Here is a 16,763-nt window from a genome sequence, read left to right as displayed (position 1 = left end):
TTTGTCGGATTTTGGGATGGACTCTTTGGCTTTGCTTTTCTTCTCCTCATTGGATTTTTCATGTTAAAAGTTGCAGAAGCCAGATGACAAGCTCATTTTGGTTCAACTTCAGCAACTGTGCATTGCATTGCCATGTAATGTAATGTAATGCAATGCTATCTATCTAGCTCTCCCTCTATACTTCCTTTTGGATAAACAGACATATTAGGCAAGCATTTTGGAGCTTTCACCTAAATAACTACAGGTGGTGAGATAAGCTGCACAATATAATTGACCTTTCAGTATATTGTTGCACACACACCATCTATTTAGCAAATGCCCTTGTTATCAACAGCAGCCTTTTAAACTCACCTGAGCTAACAGGTATGTGAGCTGGTTACTCTGCTGCGCTTAAAATTTCTTTTTTGGTTTGCTACAATGCCTTTTCTGAAACGTTGTCTCCCTCTGCTGGAACACTGACTTCTTTCATTTAATGCATGCAGACTATAAAAGAGAAACCAACCCAAAAAGTTTGGTTGATTAGTCTGTGGCATTCTTTTAAACTGTTGCTTATGGCGGTCTCTGTGAGCTTCTCAGTGACATTCAGCCATCCAGGTATCCCGCCTGCAGTAGACGGAATGTGGCAATGGAACGCTGGCTGCGCGTGTCATAATAGGCTCTGAGCCTTTATATACCTGCGCACAGCAGCAGCCACCTTCAGTCTGCTGCTGGACAGCCAGCAGCAGCAGCAGCAGGAGAGGTAATTAATCAGCAACCCTCCTGCTAAGGGTAGACAGCTGCTCGTTCCACCCCCCCCCGCCTTAATTGGTTCTCCTCCCTTCCAACGGTGTTGAGGCGGGTGGGAACAGCCGGGGGTTGAGGGTACTGTGCTAAAAGAGGTGGAGTTATGCAGATCTAAAACGCGTGGATTGCAGCAGCAGCAAGCCGAAAAGTGCAGGCATGTGAGGGATCTAGAGGTTGACAGCATGTCTTCTTAACGGGAGTCCAGGTGGCCATCTCCACAAATGGACTTTTCAGAATCCTTGGGTGGCACCGTAGTCGCAAACCAATTCTGGTTATCGCTTCTCGGCCTTTTGGCTAAGATCAAGTGTAGTATCTGTTCTTATCAGTTTAATATCTGATACGTCCCCTATCTGGGGACCATATATTAAATGGATTTTTAGAACAGGGAGATGGAAAAAGAGCTTGCTCTGTCCACTCCACGCATTGACCTGGTATTGCAGTATCTCCAGGACCGGTGCACCCCTTCTTTAATGCAGTTTCTAAAATCAGAAAGAATTGAATTCAATGCTTTTTGTTCATTTTGCTTGTTTGTCGGATTTTGGGATGGACTCTTTGGCTTTGCTTTTCTTCTCCTCATTGGATTTTTCATGTTAAAAGTTGCAGAAGCCAGATGACAAGCTCATTTTGGTTCAACTTCAGCAACTGTGCATTGCATTGCCATGTAATGTAATGTAATGCAATGCTATCTATCTAGCTCTCCCTCTATACTTCCTTTTGGATAAACAGTAGTGTTGAGCATTCCGATACTGAAATATCGGGTATCGGCCGATATTCGCGGTATCGGAATTCCGATACTTAATTCCGATACTATTGCAATATCGTATACCGGAATCGGAAGTTCCCATAATGCAATGAGACATTTTCATTTTATTCAGCCAATGAGGATCCTAAGAAGTGTGGGCACATCCTGTTAGGCATGTAGGCATCTTAACTAATGGCATGGCTGTGATTGGCTGCTGAAATGATGTCATGATGCACTATAAAAGCCACCGCCGCCATTTTGAGCTCACTCTGCTGTGAATTCAGTTAGGGATAGGACGCTGTTGTTCTGAGGGACAGTTTTAGCTACCTATTTGCTCTATACTGCTTTACCCAAGCTACTTTCTAAATCACTGTGCCTTGCAGTGCTAGTGCACAGTTCCCTGTGCTGTTCACCGCTATCTGCAAGGTCTGTGTGTGTGAGTGCAGCTCACCCTGTAGTGTGTGCTTCAGCCAAGTCTGGTTGTAGTGCACTCAGTGTGTGTCACTGCCTCATACATTGTCCTTTTTTGCCAATTCATAATTTTTCCTGATATCTCCTATTAGTGTGGTGGTTCCATCTGTATTCAGCTAAATTGGTTCCAAACACACTATATAGGAGTAGATAGAGAAATTTTTTTCCGTCTTGCAGCACTAGTGCACAGTGCTCTGCATCTGTACTGTTCACCGCTGTCTGCAAGGTCTGGTGTGTGAGTGCAGCTCACCCTGTAGTGTGTGCTTCAACCCCGTCTGGTTGTAGTGCACTCAGTGTGTGTCACTGCCTCATACATTGTCCTTTATTGCCAATTCATAATTTTTCCTGATATCTCCTATTAGTGTGGTGGTTCCATCTGTATTCAGCTAAATTGGTTCCAAACACACTATATAGGAGTAGATAGAGAATTTTTTTTCCGTCTTGCAGCACTAGTGCACAGTGCTCTGCATCTGTACTGTTCACCGCTGTCTGCAAGGTCTGGTGTGTGAGTGCAGCTCACCCTGTAGTGTGTGCTTCAACCCCGTCTGGTTGTAGTGCACTCAGTGTGTGTCACTGCCTCATACATTGTCCTTTATTGCCAATTCATAATTTTTCCTGATATCTCCTATTAGTGTGGTGGTTCCATCCATATTCAGCTAAATTGATTCCAAACACACTATATAGGAGTAGATAGAGGAGCCTTTCTGCAGCATTGGGCCCTGCAGCCCCAGCCAGATTAGTATTAGCCTATTTTTTGCAGCCTCATCTATTGCATTGTAGGTTACCTTCCTACATTGTAATAGCTACAAAAAGTTTGTGATACTATCGTTATTACATCTTTAGGCACATCCAGTGTCTTTTTGTGACAAAAAAAACCTAAATAAAGTTCACCAAACACTCCACTTTACAGTTGTGTAGGCCACATTAGCTCATATTAAAGTCTAGTCCACACTTTATAAAATTAGTGTTTCTTATACCTGTTAGCAGCTGTTCAGGAATAAGCACACTAAGCCCTTAGTACTTTTCTGCCTATCTTTATCAGTCTACCAAGATGAAGAAGGCAGGGAGTAAGGCATGTGGTCGTGGTCGTGGGCGTGGGCGTGGAGTTTCTGCAGGGAGAGGACGTGAGGATTCTGTGCCTGCAGGGAGAGGACGTGGGGATTCTGTGCCTGCTGCGGGCACCAGTGACTCAGCATCCCCCAGTTTTACCAGGGAACAGTCCTTTATGCGCAGCTTTGTAGGAGCTAGCCGTACCCCACTGCTGCGCGAGGACCAAATTGAAGCCGTTGTCGGATGGATGGCAGCTAACGCATCGACTTCAATTAGTTCCAGATCCTCTCAGGTCCTGAGCACTGAAGAGCACCCATCTGTCTCTTCACCACCTGCCAAATTGCCCAGGCAGTCAGAGAGCCCTGGACAGGAGCCATCTCTACTTCTGTTCTCTGAATCTCTTGGCTTGGAAAGAGGGGGCCAGCCAAGCAGAATTCGAGAATTTGAAGAAGAGGTAGTATGCAGTGATGCGCAACCGTTTTGTCTCTCTGAATCTGAAGAGGCGGGTGGGCCAGTGCCTATGGTCAGCAGCACACCTCAGTACGCATCTGATGATGAGACTCAGGTGCCACTTTCTGGTGCGTACTGTGCTGTCGAGACTACCCAGGAGAAGCAGTTGTTTGAAGAGGGTGGTGTAGATGATGAGGTCCTTGACCCATCATGGCGTGAGGGACAGGAAGGTGGTGGGAGCAGCTCTGAGGAAGAGATTCCCCGAACGGCCCAAAAAGGAGGGAGAGGGAGGGGGCAGACTTGGTTGCCTGTAGCCTCCACTTCGGCACCCATTAGGAGCATGGCTCTTCCAAAATCCAAAGCGGGCGCTCCCAAGACTTGCAGTGCCTGGTCCTTTTTTGACACAGTTGCAGATGACATTTGCTTTGTCAAATGCAAGCTGTGTAATCAGAAGGTGAAAAGAGGGAAAAGTGTCAGCAACCTCAATACCACAAATATGTGGAAACATGTGCGGACCAAGCACGTGGTGGAGTTACACAAACACACTGAAGACCTAGGCCAACCTACAGCGCCACCTACCACCTCTTCAGCTCGTGTTGTAGCCTCTTCCTCCAGCTCACACACAGCTGGTTCGGCTTCCTCACAGGATCGCCATGGAAGAATCTCTGGCACTGTTGTACAGAGACACAGTGTAATTCCACCCACAGCACCACTTTCCCAGTCATCCTCACACTCCCAGGCCAGTCTACAGCCATCGTTAGCACAGGCATGGGAGAAAAGGCGCCCATACTCGGCAAACCACCCCCGAGCACAGGCTCTGAATGCTGGCATTGCTAAACTACTGGCCCTTGAAATGCTATCATTCAGGCTGGTGGAGACTGACACATTCCGTAACTTTATGGCATTGGCAGTCCCACAATACAACGTGCCCAGCCGGTTTTATTTCAGCAGGCAAGCCGTCCCTGCCCTGCAACATCATGTGGAGGGAAAAATTAAACATGCGCTACAAAACGCCGTCAGTAGCAAGGTCCACCTGACCACTGATGCGTGGACCAGTAAGCATGGACAGGGACGATACCTTTCCCTCACTGCCCATTGGGTAAATGTTGTGGAGCCGGGTACAGATCTTGAGAGTGGCGCTGTACGTGTTCTGCCAACTCCAAGGATTGCAGGAATCCAGTCTGTACACATTGACTCCTCCTCATACTCCAGTTCCTCTAAATCAGCGCTGCAGGAGCCGTCACGGTCTACCTCCACATCGACCCGTGAACGGTTACCTGTTATGATGACCGATATGAGCACAGCCGTGGCCAAACGTCAACAGGCCGTATTAAAATTAATTTCTTTGGGGAATCGAAGCCACACAGCGCAGGAGCTCTGGAATGCCATCAAGCAGCAGAGTGACGTGTGGTTTGTGCCAGCGAATCTCCAGCCAGGCATGGTAGTGTGTGACAATGGCCGAAATCTGGTGGCAGCTCTGGGCCTAGGCAACCTCACTCACATCCCATGTCTGGCACATGTGCTCAACTTGGTCGTGCAGAGTTTTTTGAGGGACTATCCGGATCTTGATGCACTGCTTCACAAGGTCCGCATAGAGTGCGCTCACTTGCGGCGTTCCAGCAATGCAAGATCACGCATTGCAGCTCTGCAGCGCCGATTATGTCTTCCGGAACATCGCATCATATGTGACCTACCCACCAGGTGGAATTCAACGTTACATATGTTGGAGAGGTTGTGTGAGCAGCAGGCAGCAGTAATGGAGTACCAGCTGCAGCAGGCGCAAACAAGTCGCAGTGCGCGCCGTTCACACTTCACCACCACTGAGTGGGCCTCTATGAAGGACATTTGCCACGTTTTGCGTGCCTTCGATTATTCCACGCGGATGGCGAGTGCAGATGATGCACTAGTCAGCATGACTATCCCCCTTATCTGCCTGCTTGAAAAAACACTGCAAGCACTAAGGGACGAGGTTTTGGAAGAGGTGGAGGATGAGGAGTCACAAATGCCATCTGCTTCTCTACAGTCTGCGCAATGTGGTTCCTCACAAAGGCCTAGGCAGGGGACACTTTGTGAGGAGGATGAGGAGGAGTCAATGGATGAGGAAGACATCTGTCCAGAGGAGGGAGGTACACAATGCTCTAGTAGTCAGTATCTAGAGCGAGGGTGGGGTGATGCAGAGCAGGCAGAGATCACGCCTCAAGCAGGGGACAGCGTTTCTTGGCCAGTTGGCAGTCTGCAGCACATGGTTGATTTCATGCTGCAGTGCCTCAGAAACGACCGCCGCATCGCCCACATTCTCAACACGGCTGATTATTGGGTGTCCACCCTCCTAGATCCTCGCTACCGGGACAACTTACAAAGCCTCATAACACCATTGAACCGGGAGCGTAAAATGCGGGAGTACCAAGACGCACTGGTGCATTCCATCATGTTCTCCATTCCAACCGAGAGCAGTGCTGCTAGTGCTTTACAAAGCAGCTCAGTGCGTCGAGGCAGTGGAGGAAGCTCTGCACAAAGAGGGAGCAGAAGCAGCGCCTCAGCACAAGGCAAGACCAGTATGGCCGAAATGTGGCAAAGTTTTGTGTCCCCGCCGCCACAAATGTCTACACCATCACAGACAGCTCCAGTCAGCAGGAGGCAACGTTTCCGTCAGATGGTGACAGACTACATGTCTTGCCCTCTTAGTGTACTCCCAGACGGCTCTTCTCCCTTCAAGTTTTGGGTCTGTAAGCTGGATACATGGCCAGAGCTTAGTCAGTATGCACTGGAGGTGCTAGCTTGCCCTGCTGCTAGTGTATTATCGGAACGCGTCTTTAGTGCCGCAGGTGGTGTACTAACAGACCGTCGCATGCGACTATCCTCCGATAACGTTGACCGGCTTGCTTTTCTCAAAATGAACAAGGCCTGGATCTCTCATGAATTTGCCAGTCCTCTTCCAGAATAAATAATTGGTTGGCAACAGTATCCAGGTCTCCTGTTCTGTTCATGTTTCTACCACCTGAACTGTAATCCCTGAGCTCCAACACCGCCAGTTGGCGCTCGGAAGTGCCGTCTGCACAGTCAACACTTGCTGCCGTGTTATTGGGGTTCAGTAACGTCAGCTGTTCTCCTGCTGTGCGGACGGCAATTTCTCCTGCTTTGTCCAAATCCACTGTACTACACATTTTAAAGTTGCTCGAATTACACCTCTGGCTCCTCTATTTTCATTCTTATCCCTGGGCTCCAGCACCGCCAGTTGGCGCTCGGAAGTGCCGTCTGCACAGTCAACACTTGCTGCCGTGTTATTGGGGTTCAGTAACGTCAGCTGTTCCCCTGCTGTGCGGACGGCAATTTCTCCTGCTCTGTCCACATTCTCACTACTACAGATTTTAAAGTTGCTCCAATTACACCTCTGGCTCCTCTGTTTTCATTCTTATCCCTGGGCTCCAGCACCGCCAGTTGGCGCTCGGAAGTGCTGTCTGCACAGTCAACACTTGCTGCCGTGTTATTGGGGTTCAGTAACGTCAGCTGTTCCCCTGCTGTGCGGACGGCAATTTCTCCTGCTCTGTCCACATTCTCACTACTACAGATTTTAAAGTTGCTCCAATTACACCTCTGGCTCCTCTGTTTTCATTCTTATCCCTGGGCTCCAGCACCGCCAGTTGGCGCTCGGAAGTGCTGTCTGCACAGTCAACACTTGCTACCATGTTATTGGGGTTCAGTAACGTCAGCTGTTCCCCTGCTGTGCGGACGGCAATTTCTCCTGCTCTGTCCACATTCTCACTACTACAGATTTTAAAGTTGCTCCAATTACACCTCTGGCTCCTCTGTTTTCATTCTTATCCCTGGGCTCCAGCACCGCCAGTTGGCGCTCGGAAGTGCCGTCTGCACAGTCAACACTTGCTGCCGTGTTATTGGGGTTCAGTAACGTCAGCTGTTCTCCTGCTGTGCGGACGGCAATTTCTCCTGATTTGTCCACATCCACTGTACTACACATTTTAAAGTTGCTCCAATTACTCCTCTGGCTCCTCTGTTTTCATTCTTATCCCTGGGCTCCAGCACCGCCAGTTGGCGCTCGGAAGTGCTGTCTGCACAGTCAACACTTGCTACCATGTTATTGGGGTTCAGTAACGTCAGCTGTTCCCCTGCTGTGCGGACGGCAATTTCTCCTGCTCTGTCCACATTCTCACTACTACAGATTTTAAAGTTGCTCCAATTACACCTCTGGCTCCTCTGTTTTCATTCTTATCCCTGGGCTCCAGCACCGCCAGTTGGCGCTCGGAAGTGCCGTCTGCACAGTCAACACTTGCTGCCGTGTTATTGGGGTTCAGTAACGTCAGCTGTTCCCCTGCTGTGCGGACGGCAATTTCTCCTGCTCTGTCCACATTCTCACTACTACAGATTTTAAAGTTGCTCCAATTACACCTCTGGCTCCTCTGTTTTCAGTATTATCCCTGAGCTCCAACACCGCCAGTTGGCGCACGGAAGTGCCGTCTGCACAGTCAACACTTGCTGCCGTGTTATTGGGGTTCAGTAACGTCAGCTGTTCTCCTGCTGTGCGGACGGCAATTTCTCCTGCTTTGTCCAAATCCACTGTACTACACATTTTAAAGTTGCTCGAATTACACCTCTGGCTCCTCTGTTTTCATTCTTATCCCTGGGCTCCAGCACCGCCAGTTGGCGCTCGGAAGTGCCGTCTGCACAGTCAACACTTGCTGCCGTGTTATTGGGGTTCAGTAACGTCAGCTGTTCTCCTGCTGTGCGGACGGCAATTTCTCCTGATTTGTCCACATCCACTGTACTACACATTTTAAAGTTGCTCCAATTACTCCTCTGGCTCCTCTGTTTTCAGTATTATCCCTGAGCTCCAACACCGCCAGTTGGCGCACGGAAGTGCCGTCTGCACAGTCAACACTTGCTGCCGTGTTATTGGGGTTCAGTAACGTCAGCTGTTCTCCTGCTGTGCGGACGGCAATTTCTCCTGCTTTGTCCAAATCCACTGTACTACACATTTTAAAGTTGCTCGAATTACACCTCTGGCTCCTCTGTTTTCATTCTTATCCCTGGGCTCCAGCACCGCCAGTTGGCGCTCGGAAGTGCCGTCTGCACAGTCAACACTTGCTGCCGTGTTATTGGGGTTCAGTAACGTCAGCTGTTCCCCTGCTGTGCGGACGGCAATTTCTCCTGCTCTGTCCACATTCTCACTACTACAGATTTTAAAGTTGCTCCAATTACACCTCTGGCTCCTCTGTTTTCATTCTTATCCCTGGGCTCCAGCACCGCCAGTTGGCGCTCGGAAGTGCTGTCTGCACAGTCAACACTTGCTACCATGTTATTGGGGTTCAGTAACGTCAGCTGTTCCCCTGCTGTGCGGACGGCAATTTCTCCTGCTCTGTCCACATTCTCACTACTACAGATTTTAAAGTTGCTCCAATTACACCTCTGGCTCCTCTGTTTTCATTCTTATCCCTGGGCTCCAGCACCGCCAGTTGGCGCTCGGAAGTGCTGTCTGCACAGTCAACACTTGCTACCATGTTATTGGGGTTCAGTAACGTCAGCTGTTCCCCTGCTGTGCGGACGGCAATTTCTCCTGCTCTGTCCACATTCTCACTACTACAGATTTTAAAGTTGCTCCAATTACACCTCTGGCTCCTCTGTTTTCATTCTTATCCCTGGGCTCCAGCACCGCCAGTTGGCGCTCGGAAGTGCCGTCTGCACAGTCAACACTTGCTGCCGTGTTATTGGGGTTCAGTAATGTCAGCTGTTCTCCTGCTGTGCGGACGGCAATTTCTCCTGCTTTGTCCACATCCACTGTACTACACATTTTAAAGTTGCTCGAATTACACCTCTGGCTCCTCTGTTTTCATTCTTATCCCTGGGCTCCAGCACCGCCAGTTGGCGCTCGGAAGTGCCGTCTGCACAGTCAACACTTGCTACCATGTTATTGGGGTTCAGTAACGTCAGCTGTTCCCCTGCTGTGTTCACGGCAATTTCTCCTGCTCTGTCCATATTCACTGTGCTACTTATTTAAAACTTGCTCCAATTACACCTCTGGCTCCTCCGTTTTTAGTATTTACCCTGGGCTCCAACACCGCCAGTTGGCGCTCGGAAGTGCTGTCTGCACAGTCAACACTTGCTGCCGTGTTATTGGGGTTCAGTAACGTCAGCTGTTCCCCTGCTGTGTTCACGGCAATTTCTCCTGCTCTGTCCATATTCACTGTGCTACTTATTTAAAACTTGCTCCAATTACACCTCTGGCTCCTCCGTTTTTAGTATTTACCCTGGGCTCCAATACCGCTAGTTGCTGCTCAGAAGTGCCGTCTGCACAGTCAACGCTTGCTCCAGTGTTATTGGGATTCAGTAACGTCAGCTGATCCCCAGCTGTGTGTCCGGCAAATTCTCCTGCTTTGTCCACATCCACTGTAGTACGGATTTAAAACCTCCTCCAAATACACCTCTGGCTCTTCTGTTTTTAGTATTTACCCTGGGCTCCAGCACCGCCAGCTGGTTCTCGGCAGTTCCATTGGCTCTTGTACCTTCTGCTACCCATCCGGGTTCCAGTACCGTCAGCTGGTTCTCGGCAGTGTCTTTGGCACGGGTACTCCCTCCTGCCCAGCCTGGTTCCAGCACGCCAGCTGTTTCCGGGTAGTGTCAACGTCACTTTGCCTCCAATGCGTTGTCCTGTCGTGTTGCGGTCGGGTTAGCCGACTCTATGGTGCCTGCAGTTTAGGTGACTCCTATGTGGGCTGCGGGATCTGGCAATGAAGGCTGGTTCCATAGTGCCAATAGGACAAGCACCCTCTGTAGGACTGTGGGTTTTGGTAACTGCGGCCGGCTCGCGGCCTTGAACTTTTTTTTTACATGGGTACCTTCTGCTACCCATCCGGGTTCCAGTACCGTCAGCTGGTTCTCGGCAGTGCCTTTGGATTAGGTGCCTCCTTCTCGGTATCCAAGTTCCACCAACGTCTGCTGGTCCTTGGTAGTGCTTTCTGGCACAGGTACCTCCTGCTTAGTAACCGAGTTCCAGTAACATCAGCTGGTCCTCGGTAGTTCCATTGGCTCTTGTACCTTCTGCTACCCATCCGGGTTCCAGTACCGTCAGCTGGTCCTCGGTAGTTCCATTTGCTCTTGTATCTTCTGCTACCCATCCGGGTTCCAGTACCGTCAGCTGGTTCTCGGCAGTGTCTTTGGCACGGGTACTCCCTCCTGCCCAGCCTGGTTCCAGCACGCCAGCTGTTTCCGGGTAGTGTCAACGTCACTTTGCCTCCAATGCGTTGTCCTGTCGTGTTGCGGTCGGGTTAGCCGACTCTATGGTGCCTGCAGTTTAGGTGACTCCTATGTGGGCTGCGGGATCTGGCAATGAAGGCTGGTTCCATAGTGCCAATAGGACAAGCACCCTCTGTAGGACTGTGGGTTTTGGTAACTGCGGCCGGCTCGCGGCCTTGAACTTTTTTTTTACATGGGTACCTTCTGCTACCCATCCGGGTTCCAGTACCGTCAGCTGGTTCTCGGCAGTGCCTTTGGATTAGGTGCCTCCTTCTCGGTATCCAAGTTCCACCAACGTCTGCTGGTCCTTGGTAGTGCTTTCTGGCACAGGTACCTCCTGCTTAGTAACCGAGTTCCAGTAACATCAGCTGGTCCTCGGTAGTTCCATTGGCTCTTGTACCTTCTGCTACCCATCCGGGTTCCAGTACCGTCAGCTGGTCCTCGGTAGTTCCATTTGCTCTTGTATCTTCTGCTACCCATCCGGGTTCCAGTACCGTCAGCTGGTTCTCGGCAGTGTCTTTGGCACGGGTACTCCCTCCTGCCCAGCCTGGTTCCAGCACGCCAGCTGTTTCCGGGTAGTGTCAACGTCACTTTGCCTCCAATGCGTTGTCCTGTCGTGTTGCGGTCGGGTTAGCCGACTCTATGGTGCCTGCAGTTTAGGTGACTCCTATGTGGGCTGCGGGATCTGGCAATGAAGGCTGGTTCCATAGTGCCAATAGGACAAGCACCCTCTGTAGGACTGTGGGTTTTGGTAACTGCGGCCGGCTCGCGGCCTTGAACTTTTTTTTTACATGGGTACCTTCTGCTACCCATCCGGGTTCCAGTACCGTCAGCTGGTTCTCGGCAGTGCCTTTGGATTAGGTGCCTCCTTCTCGGTATCCAAGTTCCACCAACGTCTGCTGGTCCTTGGTAGTGCTTTCTGGCACAGGTACCTCCTGCTTAGTAACCGAGTTCCAGTAACATCAGCTGGTCCTCGGTAGTTCCATTGGCTCTTGTACCTTCTGCTACCCATCCGGGTTCCAGTACCGTCAGCTGGTCCTCGGTAGTTCCATTTGCTCTTGTATCTTCTGCTACCCATCCGGGTTCCAGTACCGTCAGCTGGTTCTCGGCAGTGTCTTTGGCACGGGTACTCCCTCCTGCCCAGCCTGGTTCCAGCACGCCAGCTGTTTCCGGGTAGTGTCAACGTCACTTTGCCTCCAATGCGTTGTCCTGTCGTGTTGCGGTCGGGTTAGCCGACTCTATGGTGCCTGCAGTTTAGGTGACTCCTATGTGGGCTGCGGGATCTGGCAATGAAGGCTGGTTCCATAGTGCCAATAGGACAAGCACCCTCTGTAGGACTGTGGGTTTTGGTAACTGCGGCCGGGTCGCGGCCTTGAACTTTTTTTTTACATGGGTACCTTCTGCTACCCATCCGGGTTCCAGTACCGTCAGCTGGTTCTCGGCAGTGCCTTTGGATTAGGTGCCTCCTTCTCGGTATCCAAGTTCCACCAACGTCTGCTGGTCCTTGGTAGTGCTTTCTGGCACAGGTACCTCCTGCTTAGTAACCGAGTTCCAGTAACATCAGCTGGTCCTCGGTAGTTCCATTGGCTCTTGTACCTTCTGCTACCCATCCGGGTTCCAGTACCGTCAGCTGGTCCTCGGTAGTTCCATTTGCTCTTGTATCTTCTGCTACCCATCCGGGTTCCAGTACCGTCAGCTGGTTCTCGGCAGTGTCTTTGGCACGGGTACTCCCTCCTGCCCAGCCTGGTTCCAGCACGCCAGCTGTTTCCGGGTAGTGTCAACGTCACTTTGCCTCCAATGCGTTGTCCTGTCGTGTTGCGGTCGGGTTAGCCGACTCTATGGTGCCTGCAGTTTAGGTGACTCCTATGTGGGCTGCGGGATCTGGCAATGAAGGCTGGTTCCATAGTGCCAATAGGACAAGCACCCTCTGTAGGACTGTGGGTTTTGGTAACTGCGGCCGGCTCGCGGCCTTGAACTTTTTTTTTACATGGGTACCTTCTGCTACCCATCCGGGTTCCAGTACCGTCAGCTGGTTCTCGGCAGTGCCTTTGGATTAGGTGCCTCCTTCTCGGTATCCAAGTTCCACCAACGTCTGCTGGTCCTTGGTAGTGCTTTCTGGCACAGGTACCTCCTGCTTAGTAACCGAGTTCCAGTAACATCAGCTGGTCCTCGGTAGTTCCATTGGCTCTTGTACCTTCTGCTACCCATCCGGGTTCCAGTACCGTCAGCTGGTCCTCGGTAGTTCCATTTGCTCTTGTATCTTCTGCTACCCATCCGGGTTCCAGTACCGTCAGCTGGTTCTCGGCAGTGCCTTTGGATTAGGTGCCTCCTTCTCGGTATCCAAGTTCCACCAACGTCTGCTGGTCCTTGGTAGTGCTTTCTGGCACAGGTACCTCCTGCTTAGTAACCGAGTTCCAGTAACATCAGCTGGTCCTCGGTAGTTCCATTGGCTCTTGTACCTTCTGCTACCCATCCGGGTTCCAGTACCGTCAGCTGGTCCTCGGTAGTTCCATTTGCTCTTGTATCTTCTGCTACCCATCCGGGTTCCAGTACCGTCAGCTGGTTCTCGGCAGTGTCTTTGGCACGGGTACTCCCTCCTGCCCAGCCTGGTTCCAGCACGCCAGCTGTTTCCGGGTAGTGTCAACGTCACTTTGCCTCCAATGCGTTGTCCTGTCGTGTTGCGGTCGGGTTAGCCGACTCTATGGTGCCTGCAGTTTAGGTGACTCCTATGTGGGCTGCGGGATCTGGCAATGAAGGCTGGTTCCATAGTGCCAATAGGACAAGCACCCTCTGTAGGACTGTGGGTTTTGGTAACTGCGGCCGGCTCGCGGCCTTGAACTTTTTTTTTACATGGGTACCTTCTGCTACCCATCCGGGTTCCAGTACCGTCAGCTGGTTCTCGGCAGTGCCTTTGGATTAGGTGCCTCCTTCTCGGTATCCAAGTTCCACCAACGTCTGCTGGTCCTTGGTAGTGCTTTCTGGCACAGGTACCTCCTGCTTAGTAACCGAGTTCCAGTAACATCAGCTGGTCCTCGGTAGTTCCATTGGCTCTTGTACCTTCTGCTATCCATCCGGGTTCCAGTACCGTCAGCTGGTCCTCGGTAGTTCCTCAGCTTTCTTGTACCTTCTGCTACATTTCCAAGTTCAAGCTTTTTGAAATGGTTCTTGGTAATCACTCTGGATCTCCCTGACGAGGACCCTGAAGACGAGGACCCTGAAGACCAACCCTAAGAAGACGAGGACCCCGAAGACAATGACCCTGAAGACGAGGACCCTGAAGACCACCCCGAAGAAGACGAGGACCCTGAAGACCACCCCGAAGAAGACGAGGACCCTGAAGACCACCCCGAAGAAGACGAGGACCCCGAAGACGAGGACCCAGAAGACCAACCCGAAGAAGACGAGGACCCCGAAGACGAGGACCCCCGAAGACGACGACCCTGAAGACCACCCCGAAGAAGACCAAGAAGATGACCCTGAAGAAGTTGACCAAGAAGACAAAGAAGAGAAGACAAGCACCAAGATACAGAAAAACAAGAGACAGAAAACCAAGAAGCAGAAATACAAGAAGCTGCAGAACAAAAAGCGGAAGAACATTAAGCATAAGACTAAAAATCAGAGCAAAAGATAATATCTAAATTATAAGCAGAAGATGACTAAGCAGTGTATGGGGGTGAGTCCGTTCCTCCTCGTGGTGCCCCTGGAAAAGACCTGCTGCTGCAGGCCAAACTGAACGCGGACAAATCCTGTTGTAAATCTTTTGTGACGGGCAGAACGAAAGGTGTAATGTCCAACCTTTTATAGATAACAACTACAGGAATGCCTGTCACAAATAAGAATATGATGAAGAAGAAGAATATGAAGAAGATGAAGAAGTAGAATATGAAGAATGTAAAAAAAAGAATAATACGAAGAAGGTGAAGAAGAAGAAGGTGAAGAAGAAGTGGATGAAAAAGATGCTGAGGATGATGAAGGAGAAAGTGTGGGAGAAGTAAAAAAGAAGGTGAAGAGCATGGAAGTAGTGAAACATAAATATCTGACAAAATATAAAAATACTTAACATAGTTAATATTTCCGTAACTCAGAACATAATAAAAAAATATTAATTCCTGCTATTCCATTTGACTGGGCTAAACCTCTATGCCTTTATTGTCTCCCCCACCTCCCCCAATACATTCTACATTATTCTTAGTTGTTTTCCTTCATGTAGAAATAACCTACAAGGAAAGAAAGGGTTTATTTTAATTCCGATATTTATGTCCCATTGACTTGCATTGGTTTCCGGTATCGGAATCGGCGATATCCGATACTTTTTCGGTATCGGTCCGATCCAATCCGATCCGATATTTCCCGATATCGGAAGGTATCGCTCAACACTAATAAACAGACATATTAGGCAAGCATTTTGGAGCTTTCACCTAAATAACTACAGGTGGTGAGATAAGCTGCACAATATAATTGACCTTTCAGTATATTGTTGCACACACACCATCTATTTAGCAAATGCCCTTGTTATCAACAGCAGCCTTTTAAACTCACCTGAGCTAACAGGTATGTGAGCTGGTTACTCTGCTGCGCTTAAAATTTCTTTTTTGGTTTGCTACAATGCCTTTTCTGAAACGTTGTCTCCCTCTGCTGGAACACTGACTTCTTTCATTTAATGCCTGCAGACTATAAAAGAGAAACCAACCCAAAAAGTTTGGTTGATTAGTCTGTGGCATTCTTTTAAACTGTTGCTTATGGCGGTCTCTGTGAGCTTCTCAGTGACATTCAGCCATCCAGGTATCCCACCTGCAGTAGACGGAATGTGGCAATGGAACGCTGGCTGCGCGTGTCATAATAGGCTCTGAGCCTTTATATACCTGCGCACAGCAGCAGCCACCTTCAGTCTGCTGCTGGACAGCCAGCAGCAGCAGCAGCAGGAGAGGTAATTAATCAGCAACCCTCCTGCTAAGGGTAGACAGCTGCTCGTTCCACCCCCCCCCCCCGCCTTAATTGGTTCTCCTCCCTTCCAACGGTGTTGAGGCGGGTGGGAACAGCCGGGGGTTGAGGGTACTGTGCTAAAAGAGGTGGAGTTATGCAGATCTAAAACGCGTGGATTGCAGCAGCAGCAAGCCGAAAAGTGCAGGCATGTGAGGGATCTAGAGGTTGACAGCATGTCTTCTTAACGGGAGTCCAGGTGGCCATCTCCACAAATGGACTTTTCAGAATCCTTGGGTGGCACCGTAGTCGGAAACCAATTCTGGTTATCGCTTCTCGGCCTTTTGGCTAAGATCAAGTGTAGTATCTGTTCTTATCAGTTTAATATCTGATACGTCCCCTATCTGGGGACCATATATTAAATGGATTTTTAGAACAGGGAGATGGAAAAAGAGCTTGCTCTGTCCACTCCACGCATTGACCTGGTATTGCAGTATCTCCAGGACCGGTGCACCCCTTCTTTAATGCAGTTTCTAAAATCAGAAAGAATTGAATTCAATGCTTTTTGTTCATTTTGCTTGTTTGTCGGATTTTGGGATGGACTCTTTGGCTTTGCTTTTCTTCTCCTCATTGGATTTTTCATGTTAAAAGTTGCAGAAGCCAGATGACAAGCTCATTTTGGTTCAACTTCAGCAACTGTGCATTGCATTGCCATGTAATGTAATGTAATGCAATGCTATCTATCTAGCTCTCCCTCTATACTTCCTTTTGGATAAACAGACATATTAGGCAAGCATTTTGGAGCTTACACCTAAATAACTACAGGTGGTGAGATAAGCTGCACAATATAATTGACCTTTCAGTATATTGTTGCACACACACCATCTATTTAGCAAATGCCCTTGTTATCAACAGCAGCCTTTTAAACTCACCTGAGCTAACAGGTATGTGAGCTGGTTACTCTGCTGCGCTTAAAATTTCTTTTTTGGTTTGCTACAATGCCTTTTCTGAAACGTTGTCTCCCTCTGCTGGAACACTGACTTCTTTCATTTAATGCCTGCAGACTATAAAAGAGAAACCAACCCAAAAAGTTTGGTTGATT

At 49.6% G+C, this 16,763-nt stretch overlaps 2 non-coding genes across 2 annotated transcripts; both read left to right on the top strand.

The window, feature by feature from the left end:
* The first annotated feature begins 1,057 nt into the window (after window positions 1-1,057).
* Window positions 1,058-1,248, top strand: LOC141208906 (U2 spliceosomal RNA). The gene has a single exon (XR_012279116.1). It is a non-coding gene; the product is annotated as a U2 spliceosomal RNA (small nuclear RNA).
* Window positions 1,249-15,989: 14,741 nt separating this feature from the next.
* LOC141208902 (U2 spliceosomal RNA) lies at window positions 15,990-16,180 on the top strand. Its single transcript, XR_012279114.1, has one exon. It is a non-coding gene; the product is annotated as a U2 spliceosomal RNA (small nuclear RNA).
* Window positions 16,181-16,763: the final 583 nt, after the last annotated feature.

The sequence above is a fragment of the Phyllobates terribilis genome, unplaced genomic scaffold (assembly GCF_046119375.1).
Source record: "Phyllobates terribilis strain yellow unplaced genomic scaffold, ASM4611937v1 Scaffold_169__1_contigs__length_4117513, whole genome shotgun sequence".
NCBI classification, from domain to species: domain Eukaryota; kingdom Metazoa; phylum Chordata; class Amphibia; order Anura; family Dendrobatidae; genus Phyllobates; species Phyllobates terribilis.
The sequence above is the reverse complement of the archived record's forward strand: the minus strand, read 5'-3'. Positions and strand labels throughout refer to the sequence as shown.